The sequence below is a fragment of the Cannabis sativa genome, chromosome 1, assembly GCF_029168945.1.
Source record: "Cannabis sativa cultivar Pink pepper isolate KNU-18-1 chromosome 1, ASM2916894v1, whole genome shotgun sequence".
In the NCBI taxonomy this organism is placed as follows: Eukaryota; Viridiplantae; Streptophyta; class Magnoliopsida; order Rosales; family Cannabaceae; genus Cannabis; species Cannabis sativa.
In genome coordinates, this window is record NC_083601.1 from 67332002 (window position 1) to 67343903 (window position 11902).

General features: G+C 48.3%; 1 long non-coding RNA gene across 1 annotated transcript; it reads right to left on the minus strand.

Annotated features, from left to right (window-relative positions):
• Positions 1–9793: 9793 nt before the first annotated feature.
• LOC133033674 (uncharacterized) lies at positions 9794–11653 on the minus strand. Its single transcript, XR_009685798.1, has 2 exons — positions 11296–11653; positions 9794–10024 (listed from the first exon to the last, which is right to left on the minus strand). It is a non-coding gene; the product is annotated as an uncharacterized LOC133033674 (long non-coding RNA).
• Between the last annotated feature and the right edge of the window lie 249 nt (positions 11654–11902).

Here is an 11902-nt window from a genome sequence, read left to right on the forward strand (position 1 = left end):
CACGGGTCATCTGTCCCAATGTAAGGGCGCCGGTCGCGGAGAAGACCTTCCGGGACGAGATTATCGCCACGGCAGAGAAAAAATACCAAGACTATCTCTACCGGAAGGCCCAGGAGAAGGCATACTCTCAGGCCCAGGCGGCCTCTGGGGGGGGACTTCGCGTGGGGAGCCCGGTGGTGCGAAGGAGCCAGGCGATTGCTGGGAAGTCCGAGGCTAAATTTTTTGACAAGATTCTTCAAGAAGAGATTGGGGATCGTCCTGTCGGGAGGCCCCTCCGCATTGAGGATTCTTCGGAGAGAAAAACCCCCAGGCCACAGCCTTCGGTCCCAGAGCCAAATTTAGGGGCTCCTGGTGCTAGCACCTCCGGTGCCGGCGGTAAGTCTCCTTTGATAATTCGTTATGTTCCTTCCGTTGGCGAATACGCCAGTCATAGGCCTGTAGGGTTCGACGAGCGTCTTCATAGGTTTAGGATGCCATCGACCCGGTGGGGGGATCATTTGAAGGAATTTTACTTTTCAAACTTAGGAGATTTTCTAGGTCGGTCCCGGATGGGCTCTGGCCCTCCGGAACCTATTCCCTTAGGTCCTTCAGCTTACATTACGTCCAGCTGGTTCCGGCCTTCGGACAGCTATCTCGGAGATGATGCTGCCAGCATTAAAGTTCAGGACTTTGCTAGGGCCGAATTAGGAAGTTCGGGTAGGAGTAGCTTATTTGTTGTATCTTACGTAAGTGGTTTCTCACGGATATCTAACACTTGCTTATTTCTGTGAAACAGGTGTCTCCATGGATGCCATCTTGGAACAGCTTGCCGGAGTTCACACTCCCGTGGCTCCTCCGGCCTTTACCTCTTCCCCCATAGCCCCTTCCCTGAAGGTCTCTTCCAGCGCTCCCCCTGACACTATTGATTTAGTGGACGACGAGGAGGTGCTTCCGGGAGAAGGCCAAGGAAAGCAATGGGGCTTTCCTGAGGAAGTCGCCGAGGGTGCGGGAGAGCTCCGGGCCCTTCCGGAGGAGGCTGAAGAAGGCGAAGAGGAGCCTGAGGTGGCTCTGATTCGTAAGCGCAAGGGCAAGATGATTGCCCAGGACGAGCCCAAGAAGCCTCGGAGAGCCGACACTCCTGCCCATGGTCTTGACGGCGGGGTCTCCCCCATGGAAGAACATCCTGCTCCTCCCAACATCGTGCTTACTCCGGTCCCTGGGGATGAGGTGAGGCAAGAGCTTCGGATAGCCAAGCATAACTATGCCATGGACGAGTACTCCCGGGGGTATGCCGAGGTGGAAGCCCTTAGGAGGGTTTTGCGGGTTGAGGTAGAGGCGAGTATCAACAACCCGGAGTACCAGGATCCGTGGCACCTTAACTTGGACCCCCTATCGGACTGGTTCCGTCGCTTCCTTGGGCCCACCTTGGCTCCCTTTGCCGCGGAGATGACCGGCGAGTTCGCTTCTCAGCTTACCCGATGCGCGCCTAAGCGGTTCGCCACTTGTGCCTCCCTGAACTCTATCTTCCAGGTCCAGGACCTCAGCCATTCCCTCACCGTGGTAAGTACTTCGCAATTTTGCTTTTCCCTTTATTTTTCTTCTTGGGAATATTTTCCTTATACTTGTGTTATTGTTCAGCTTGCTGCTGAGGCTGGCCGCCTCTCCAAGAACATCATAAACCACGGCTTCGTTCTATCTGACTTTGGGGACATGAACGACGTCAGGAAGGTCCTTCAGGACCTTACTGCGGAGAGGCAGATCTACCAAGAGGCTGCTGAGCGCCAGGAGGCAGCTGTCAAGGCCAAAGAGGAGGAGGCCAAACGGAGGGAGGCTCAAGCGGAAGCCATAATCCGGGACGAGGCCCAGCGGAGGGACAGGTTGGAGGCCCAACACCAGGAGGAGCTGAGGGCACAAGGCGAGGTTGCTGATAAGGCCAGGCGGGAACTCTGGGAGGCCTGGGAGGCTTTGGACGAGATGGTTGCCAAGGTGAGATCCTTGGAGGAAACTCACCAGGTGAACATAGAGTCCAAGGCCGCTCTAGCTGCGGAGCTGAAGGAGCTCAGGGACTACAAGGAGCAATCCATCAAGAAGGCAAAAAGAGCCGAGCTCCTTTCTCCTGTTTCCTGCGCCCGGTGTCCGAAGCGCTTCGATGATGGAGTCTACATGGCTTGGTCCACCAACGACCAAAATATCAAGCTTACTTTTTATCCCAAACCCGAGGACATGATTGCCAAATTTCGGGAAAAGAAGAAGAAGCTTGATGCCATGGTAGAGGCACGTATCGGACCTCGCCTTCCTCCGCGCATTGACTGAGCTGCTGTATGATTGACCCAGTATAACCAAGATTCCACCCGCTTCTTTTATTATTCTCTTTTTTTTTTCTTTGTACATATTTGCTGCTGCCTTGGAACAATATATCTAGGTAGCAGTTTTTATTCGAAGGGGAGACAATATTTTTTAAGGCCTATCCCCGGGCCATTTATATGTATATGACCTGCCCTTCGGGTCAGGATATTTTATATGTGATCCTTTCTTTTTTCACATACTTATGCTTTTTAACCTGTCCTTTGGATCAGGGTTTTTATACTTATGCTTTTTATTTTTGCGCATACTTTTTGACCTGCCCTTTGGGTCAGGATATTTTACTTAGTTTGTTTTTTTGTCTGTCCGTGCGGTATACCCTAGTACCCCCCTGAGTGGCATAGAAACTTTGTTTTTAAGGCACTCAGTTTTATTTAACATGTAGAGGAGGTATACATTTGAACGGTACAAACCCTTTGAACAAAGTCTAAGTTTTATTTCGCTACTGGTAATATCTTCTGAGGTGATCGGCATTCCAGGCTCTTGGCACGGTGGTTCCGTCCATTCTTTTTAGTTTGTAAGTGCCGGAACCGATCTCGTCCTCGATCTCATATGGTCCTTCCCAATTTGGCCCAAGTACCCCCACTCCGGGTTCCTGGGTAGCTGGGAAAACCCTTCTTAGGACCATATCCCCAATATCGAATTTTCTGTTTTTAACCTTAGAGTTAAAATACTTGGTCACCTTCTTTTGATAAGCAGCCATCCGTATTTGAGACTCATCCCGGAGATCCAAAGCTTCTTGAAGCAGTGCCTGATTCGTGGCAGGATCGTAAGTCGTCCTCCTGTGGGATGGGAATAATGTTTCTACCGGGACCATTGCTTCACAACCGTACGCCATTGAAAAAGGCGAGTGACCGGTCGTGGTTCTGGGGGTCGTCCGGTAGGCCCATAATACCCTTGGCAATTCTTCAGGCCAGTTGTTTTTGCAGGCCAGCAGCTTCTTCTTCAAGGTGACCTTTAGGATTTTATTGACCGCTTCCGCCTGGCCGTTTGTTTGAGGCCTGGCTACCGCGGAGAAGCTCTTCACTACTCCGTGTTGGTTGCAGAAGTCAGTAAATTCCTCGCAATCAAATTTCTTTCCATTGTCGGAGACTATTTTGTGAGGCAAGCCGTATCGACACACTATGTTTTTGATAACAAAGTCCAATGCTTTCTTGGCAGTTATTGTCTTCATAGGCTCAGCCTCTGTCCATTTGATGAAGTAGTCTACTGCTACTATTGCATACTTTACCCCTCCTTTTCCTGTTGGTAGAGACCCGATGAGATCTATTCCCCAGACCGCGAAGGGCCAGGGACTGGTCATCAGGGTGATCTCATTTGGAGGGGCTCTCGGTATGTTCGCGTACCTTTGGCACGAGTCACACTTTTGGACATAGTCTATACAATCTTTTTTCATTGTTGGCCAGAAGTACCCTTGCCTCAATATTTTCTTTGAGAGGCTGGGTCCTCCCGTATGATCTCCACAGAACCCTTCGTGGACCTCTAGCATGATTTGTCTAGCTTCAGGGTCCGATACGCACCTTAAATAAGGCATGCTGAGTCCTCTCCGGTAGAGAATTTGGTCCATCATTACATAACGATGAGCCTGATACTGAATCTTTCGAGACAGTGCCCTCTCTTGGGGCAACTCACCTGTTGTTATGTATTTTATGATGGGGACCATCCAGCTGGGTTCTTGCCCAACCGTTAGTGTGGTCTCTTTTATTTTGATGCTTGGTTCTGCCAAGCGTTCCACTGGTACTACCCCCAGCTCTTCGATTTCGCTGTCCGAGGCTAACTTAGCCACACAGTCCGCATGAGCGTTCTTTTCTCGGGGGATTCTTTCTATTTTGTAGTCCGTGAACTCGTGGAGCAGCTCTCGGACTATTGTTACGTACGCGGCCATCCGTTCGCCGCGGGTTTGGTATTCTCCGGATACTTGGTTTACGACCAGTTGGGAGTCACTGTAGACTTCCACTCTTTTGGCTCCTACAGCTTTTGCCAATTTCAGCCCTGCTATCAGGGCTTCATATTCGGCCTCATTGTTTGAAGCTGTGAAGTCAAATCGGAGGGCCGCCTGGAGTCGCAGTCCAGTTGGTGATATCATGGCCACTCCGGCTCCTGAACCGTTCTCATTAGAAGCTCCGTCTACAAATACCCTCCAGGTGGGGATTGGTGGTACCGGCGTATTTGCTGTTGCCTCGGCTTCGTTGGATTCAGTAATGAAGTCTGCCAGAGCTTGGCCTTTTATAGAAATCCGGGGGACGTAGTGCAAGTCGAATTGACTTAGCTCCATCGCCCACTTGAGGAGTCTTTCGGACGCTTCAGGCTTTTGGAGAACTTGCCGGAGCGGATGGTTGGTCAGAATCTTGATCGGATGGGCTTGGAAGTATGGCCTTAACTTCCTTGACGCCATTAGGAGGCAAAATACTAGTTTTTCAATGACCGGGTACCTTGTCTCGGCTCCTACCATGCGCTTACTGACATAGTACACGGGATGCTGAGTTTTCTCTTCTTCCCGGACCAGGGCAGCGCTGACCGCGTGCTCGGAGACGGCCAAGTAAAGAAACAATTCTTCTCCAAGGATGGGTTTCGATAGGATAGGAGGCTTGGCCATGTGATCTTTTAGCCTTTTGAATGCCTCCTCGCATTCGTCCGACCATTCGAACTTTTGGCATTTCTTTAGCACGTTGAAGAAAGGTATGCACTTGTCCGTGGACCGTGAGATAAAACGGCTTAATTCCGCCACCTTTCCGGTTAAGCTTTGCACATCTTTATGCTTCTTGGGGGATGGCATATTCAGGAGAGCCTGGATTTTTTCCGGGTCTGCTTCAATCCCCCTTTGGCTGACTATGAAACCCAGGAACTTTCCTGATTTGACCCCGAAGGTGCACTTCTTTGGGTTGAGTTTCATACCGTATCTCCAGACAACTTCAAAGCATTCTTCTAAGTCGCTTGCATGGCTGTTGCATGCTTTTGATTTGACGAGCATGTCGTCCACGTACACCTCCATGTTTCGCCCTAAGAGGCCTTTAAACATCCGGTTAACCATTCTTTGATAGGTTGCTCCGGCGTTTTTCAGTCCGAAAGGCATGACCAGGTAGCAGTATACCCCCTTATCGGTCCTGAAGCTAGTGCACTCCTGGTCTGCCGTATGCATTTTTATTTGGTTGTATCCAGCATAGGCATCCATGAAGGATAACAGCTTGAATCCGGAAGTGGCGTCTACCATTTGGTCGATCCTGGGCAGCGGGAAGCAGTCCTTTGGACAAGCTTTGTTTAGATCATTGAAGTCTATACAAACTCGCCAAGTCCCGTTCGGCTTGGGCACAAGGACCGGATTGGCCAGCCACTCCGGATAGTACACGTCGCGGATCATGCCATTGGTCAGGAGTTTGTCCACCTCTTTCTCTAGAGCTTCGGCTTTCACCGAGTCGAGCGGGCGTCTCTTTTGCTGTACGGGAGGCATGTCCGGGTTGACATTAAGTACATGGGTGATGACATGAGGGCTTATGCCGGTCATGTCTTCTTGGCGCCATGCAAAGATGTCGATGGCGCCCTTCAGTGTTTTTATTATTTTGTCCTTTTCCTCAGGGTCCAGGTTCTTCCCTAACCGGAGTACTTTGGTGGAGTCGACGTCGCACACTGGTATTTCTTCGACGTCCTCCATTGGTTCCACGATCCTTTCGGATCCTACGCGAGGATCCAACTCATCCTCTTCAGCCATCTCTGGCTCAGCGAACTCCCGGACCATAAGTACGGGTAGGTGGGTGGCAACATTATAACATTGCCTTGCTTCCCCCTGATTCCCCCTCACAGTCCCGACTCCGGCCTCCTGGGTAGGGAATTTTAGGCACAGATGTCGGATCGAAGTGATTGCACCAAAGTCCACTAGGGCCGGTCGGCCGAGGATTGCGTTGTAGGCTGTTGGACAGTCCACCACCACGAAGGTGCAATATTTAAATGTGCTTTGGGGAGTATCCGGGCACAGAGTAACCGGGAGCCTCACCTTTCCCATTGGGATAAGTGTCGCCCCGTTAAACCCTGTGAGCTGGGACCCACTAGGCGAGAGGTCACGGTCGGTCAAGCCTATCGCGGTGAAGGCTTCTTTGAAGAGCAGGTTCACGGAACTCCCATTGTCAATTAAGACTCTGGCCACCACTTTATTCGCGATGGGGGTCTCTATGACCAACGGGTCGTGATGAGGGAAGCGCACCGTCTTGGCGTCTTCTTCCGTGAACGTGATGGGTTGGTCCATCAGCCGAGGCCTTTGAGCTGGGAGTTGAGTAACTTCCCATATCTCATTGTGTTTTGCGGCCTCGGCATATCGTTTCCGCTCCTTGCGAGTATTCCCTCCGATATGGGGACCTTCGGAGATCATGGCTACCCGCCCGTTAGGCCGGGGCGGCAGTCCGGGAATATGCTGGGCGTCACCTGCGGGAGCAGCCGGAGCCAATACTCCTGCTGTACCCCCTGGTGTTCCCGGAGGCATACCCCCAGCCACCTGACCCGGATTAAGGTGGGGCAGCCTATTCTTGATCCACTCATAGAGGTGGCCCAATCGGATTAGATTTTCGATCTCGTCCTTGAGATTCTTACATTCATTGGTGCTATGACCAATGTCGTTGTGGTACTCGCATCTTTTGCTCGGATCTCTCCGGGAGCTGTCTTTATATAACGGCTGTGGTCTCCGGTAGTGCGTATTTTGCCTGGTGGCGAAGTACACACGTTCCTGGGAGTCCGATAGCTCCGTGTATTGAGTATATTGGGGGGTGTACCCCTTTTTCTGACGCTTCTCTCCCGTTCGGGTGCTACCTTTGGAGGACCTTTTACTCCTCGATCCCTGGGAAGGGCCTGTTAAGCTAGCAGTCGGGGCAGCATGTGAAGGAGCTTGCCCATTCACCCCGGACAGGTTGCCAAAATGAGAAGATGCTGGCGCCAAAGCTTGGCCCTGGCTATACCCGGGGGTAGCAGAGAATTGTATGCCACTCACTTGTGGAGTTGCGGCCGGGGCAGTATCCAAGGGTGATACTCCGGGCATGTACCCTGCTATCCCGGTGGGATAATAGCCTCCATAGGCCACGATTTGGGCTTCTTCGAGGTTGATATATTTTTGGACTCTCTTCTGGAAGTCCTGGAGGCTAGCAGCCCCTTCTTGCTGCAACTCATTCCAGAAGGGAGTCCCAGTACGGATTCCTGCTTGGAGAAGTGCAAGTTGTTGTCCGTCATCAACCTTCTTGGTCTTCGAGGCTTCCTCTCGGAACCTCTTGATGTAATTCTTCAAGGTCTCAGTGGGCAGTTGCTTGATATTAGTCAAGGCACTGACCTCCAAGTTGACCTTTCTTGCGGCGACAAACTGTCTCCGAAAATTGGTCTGGAGCTTGTTCCAACAGCCCACGGATCCTGGTTCCAGCTTTTTGAACCACTCCTCCGCGGACCCACTCAGAGTGAGTGGGAAGCACAGACATTTGGTGTCATTGCTGACCCTCATGACCGTCATGACACGGTTGAACCGTGACAGGTGGTCGCTGGGATCGGAGTTCCCGGTATACGCCGCCATTTCGGGCATCTTGAAGTTTTTAGGGAGCTCCGCCTCCAGGATGTGCTTGGCACACGGCTCCCGATCCTCGCTGTCTGAATCGGAGTCGTCTCCCTTCTGCCTCCGGGAGACTCGAGCAATGTCTTTTCGGAGTATGGCGAGTTCCGCCATAATTCCTTCATTTAACGTACCCGGGGAAACCACGGGTTCGTATCTTTTTTAGTCAAGGTGATCCCGGAGGTCACCTTGATTCCCATTGATTTGATTTCTCAGATCTATGGGAGGACATCTCTGTCCTCTTCTCCCTCTACCCCCTGGTTCCTGGTGCACAGAAACGCTTTTTCGGTCCCCTTGATCCTGAGGGCCAAGACTCCCTTTTTGGGGCTTGCCCCTCTGCGGACCTTTCCCTTTAGGGAAATCTGAGCGGACCTTTCGCGGATCCTGCACCTTTTTCTTTCGCCCAGGGGTAGAAGTAGGGTTTTTTGTCTGATTTCCCTCAGCAGGATATCTTATAGGGCTAGGTTCCCTAGATTTCTGCTGCTGGGAATTAGGCGAAGATGTCGCTGGCTCCCTGTTGAGTCCAGCGGTCATTGCCTTGGGGTGCACGTGAATGCCAGCTGCTTCCATAGCCTTCTGCATGGCTAGCATCACTTCCTGCATTTTCTGGTTTTGCGCTTTCTGAGCTTCGATCTCGGCTTCGTGATCGATAGCTTTTTGTCTGAGAAGCACCAGTTCTGAGTAACTTCCTTCGTCATAGGCATACTCGTCGAGGTTTCCCTCGTAGTCCTCATCGGGGACTATTTCTTCTTCCTCGGACTCCTCTGCTGCTCTTGAGGCTACATCTTCCTCGTTTGGGTCTTGAGCATCTTCCAGAGGGCGAGGCTGACGTGTACTTCTTGTCTCCACCATATTTGTGAAGTCAAATGCTTGTGGTGTAGCAGCTTCCTTCAGCTCTCAATGAAAGCACCAAAATGTTGACCGAGATTTTCAGCAACTACTAAAATACGATTATAATAGTGAGCTGTAAGAAAGCGAGAGAAGGATTTTTACGTGGTTGGGGCGTTAATGAGCCTTAGTCCACGAGTCTTTGTTATTAATGGATGTCTTTAATACAGATTCCACACTTGAGGGAATGTCACCCTTATAAATACAGAGAATGTTCTTGGTGAGTATTTACTCTTCTTGCTCATATGCAGCCCAAGATTCTCGATCCCATTTAATGAGCTTTGAGGGGGTATTTATAGTGTTTTGGTGGGGTAATCCCTAGAATTGTTCTTACAAACGTATATGTAAGTATCCATAAAGTTGGGTATTCCCAATGTATATACCATGAGTAATGCATGGTCAAATCCCTAGGTGCTGTAGGGTTTTTATGAGGAATGTCCTTTTTGCCTTGTGATTGATGTGACTCTTCGCAGAGTAGCCGTCGCTAGACTTAAATGATCATTACTGTGGCGCTGTTGTTTGGAGGTTGTGCCGTTAGACTTTATTGCGTGTTGCAGTCCCAACACGCTTCCTCCCATGCAGCATTAAATGCGACTTGATTGCTCAGGAGAAGCCTGACACCTCACGGAGAGGCTTTATGCTATGCGAGCTTCCGGGAGCACCTTGCACTCCGGGTGCCTCCTCCGGGACCTATGCCCAGAGTGCTTCCTTGTGGCATACAAAGACTTAGCAAATATTTACAAGTTATCTGATCCACGTGTCCCTGTTCGATTGGTCCACGTATATTGGGTGAAATCAGGGGCAACAAACATAAATCTACAGTCAACACACACTAAAGACGTCGACCATACCACGCCAAAGCCACTCACGCATCTTGTAACGCCCTAAATAATTAGGCACGCTACCCAAAATGATTATGAAACCCTAATCCCCTAACCGGGATTACTAATTAAAAACAGCGCAGAATTTAAACTTTTATATTAAACAGACTGAAAATAAACTTGTAATATATTTAAACTTTTTCAAACATAGTTGGGATCCCAAAAATATTTACAAAATTATTACAAGTTCTTTCTTACTAGCCGACCTAAGCGGCAAAACAGAATACAAAAGTCAACACTGTTAGACCCATAACCCGCTTGGTCTGAAGTGGCATGAACATGTACATTCTTCGCCCTGCTCCTGAAACTCATGGCTGATCAGCTAATGCCTTACCCTTTCCTGCACAGTAGAGCACCCGTGAGCCAAGCCCAACAAGACAGTATAAATCATAACAAATATATTATGCTCATTCACATATGTCTGTATAGCACAGACCTGATCATTATTTCATCATGCCCATTTATGTCTACGTGGCATAGACCTATGTGTTGCGCTCACACATCTAATTAAATCTACATGACGTAGACCCACGTGTTACTCTCACACGTCTAAATACATTAAGGCCTTAGAAGCGGTTCATCTCGGTTATGAGTACCGAGTCCAACCTGATTATGCCTTGAGCACATAATCCTTAAATCTCATTTCAATTAACATGGCATGGCATTTATACACATATATCACTAGGGTAATAACCCTAGGCTATTAGACCGTTCCTATTAGGGTAATAACCCTAATCCCGGTTACTTAAACATTCATGCATATCATTCTCAACATAAGCGCCACTGCGCATACTCTACGTGCTAATCATTGTCTTACCTGTTGTCCCGCAATAGTAGAGATTCCAAATCCTCGGGTGCTCCTGACCAGGTGCCGGTAATCCTAGTCACACACAATCCGGGATTTTCACAAATAGGGTTAACCCCTGATTTCATATTCATAAAATAAATTCATGGCATTTCAAATACAGAGAATCACATAGAGCTCGAAAAGATCTTTCCAACGGTATAAAGAACGTCCCAAACGGAGTCCCGAGTCAAAAGTTATGGCCAAAACAAAATTGAGAAAAACAGAATTTCTCACTGCCAGATCCAGTCGCGACGGCCGAAAATCCCGTCGCGACTACTGGGTTTAGAACACCCCAAAACTCCATTTTTAAGGTCTTAAACATGTTAATTTTCCATAACTTCGAACCTCAACCAAATCACAGAGTAAAAACACAAATTTCATGCTTAAATTCACCACAGAATATGTATCCCACAAATTAGATTAACAACACTCAAGCCAAGCTCAACACTTGAGCAAAATTCAACCTAGAAATCAAGTCTATAATCATGAACATCAAAACCCCAAATACCTCATGCTTGAACACAACAAAAATCAGAACTTAAGGTTAGATTTCAAACACAATATAACCTTAGAAATCTCATCTGAAATTACTAGTAAACATACTCCTCAACTCAACAATATAATCAAGCTAAAACATTAAGATTAACACCAAAATCACCTCTAATTCCACTATCATGCATCCATAATTTTAAGAAAATCAAGAACACCTTAATTCATTACATAACATCAGAAATTAATAAATCAAAAAGGCTAAAGATCATTACCACAAGTTCCTCAAGTTCTTCCCAAGCAAGAACATCCACAAAGCTACACCAAATCAAGCCCTTTTTTCTCAAAATCAAGATTTCTAAAAGAAAGGGTTAGAGAGAGAGAGAGGGGTCGGGTGTGAGGGATACAAAAACCAGAAATTCATTTACTTCTCTAAAAAATCAGCTTTTACCAAATATAGAAAATAAAGGTCAAATGACCATTTTGCCCCTAAGGCCAATTTTTCACCTATTCACACATACAAGGGCATTCAAGTAAATTCATACTCAATTATTTTCAAATAAAAATTCAGATTATCACCCATAAATAATAATGCCAAATAAATCAATCAAATTTAGATTTCGGGCCCGAACCCGGTTCGGCCTGAAATTCCCGGGTGTGACTATACCGCGCCAACCTGTCAGAACACACCTGAAAAGACAACACAGGCATACTATATAATAATATAGTTCTATTAAGCACGTAATTAAATTAATCTCAACAATTTACCCTTCTCGGGTCATAATTACCAAAATGCCCCTGGCTCACCAACGGGGTCTTAACATGTTAAATTCATATAATTTCACATATGTTGAACTATACAATAATATAATTCCTCAATTA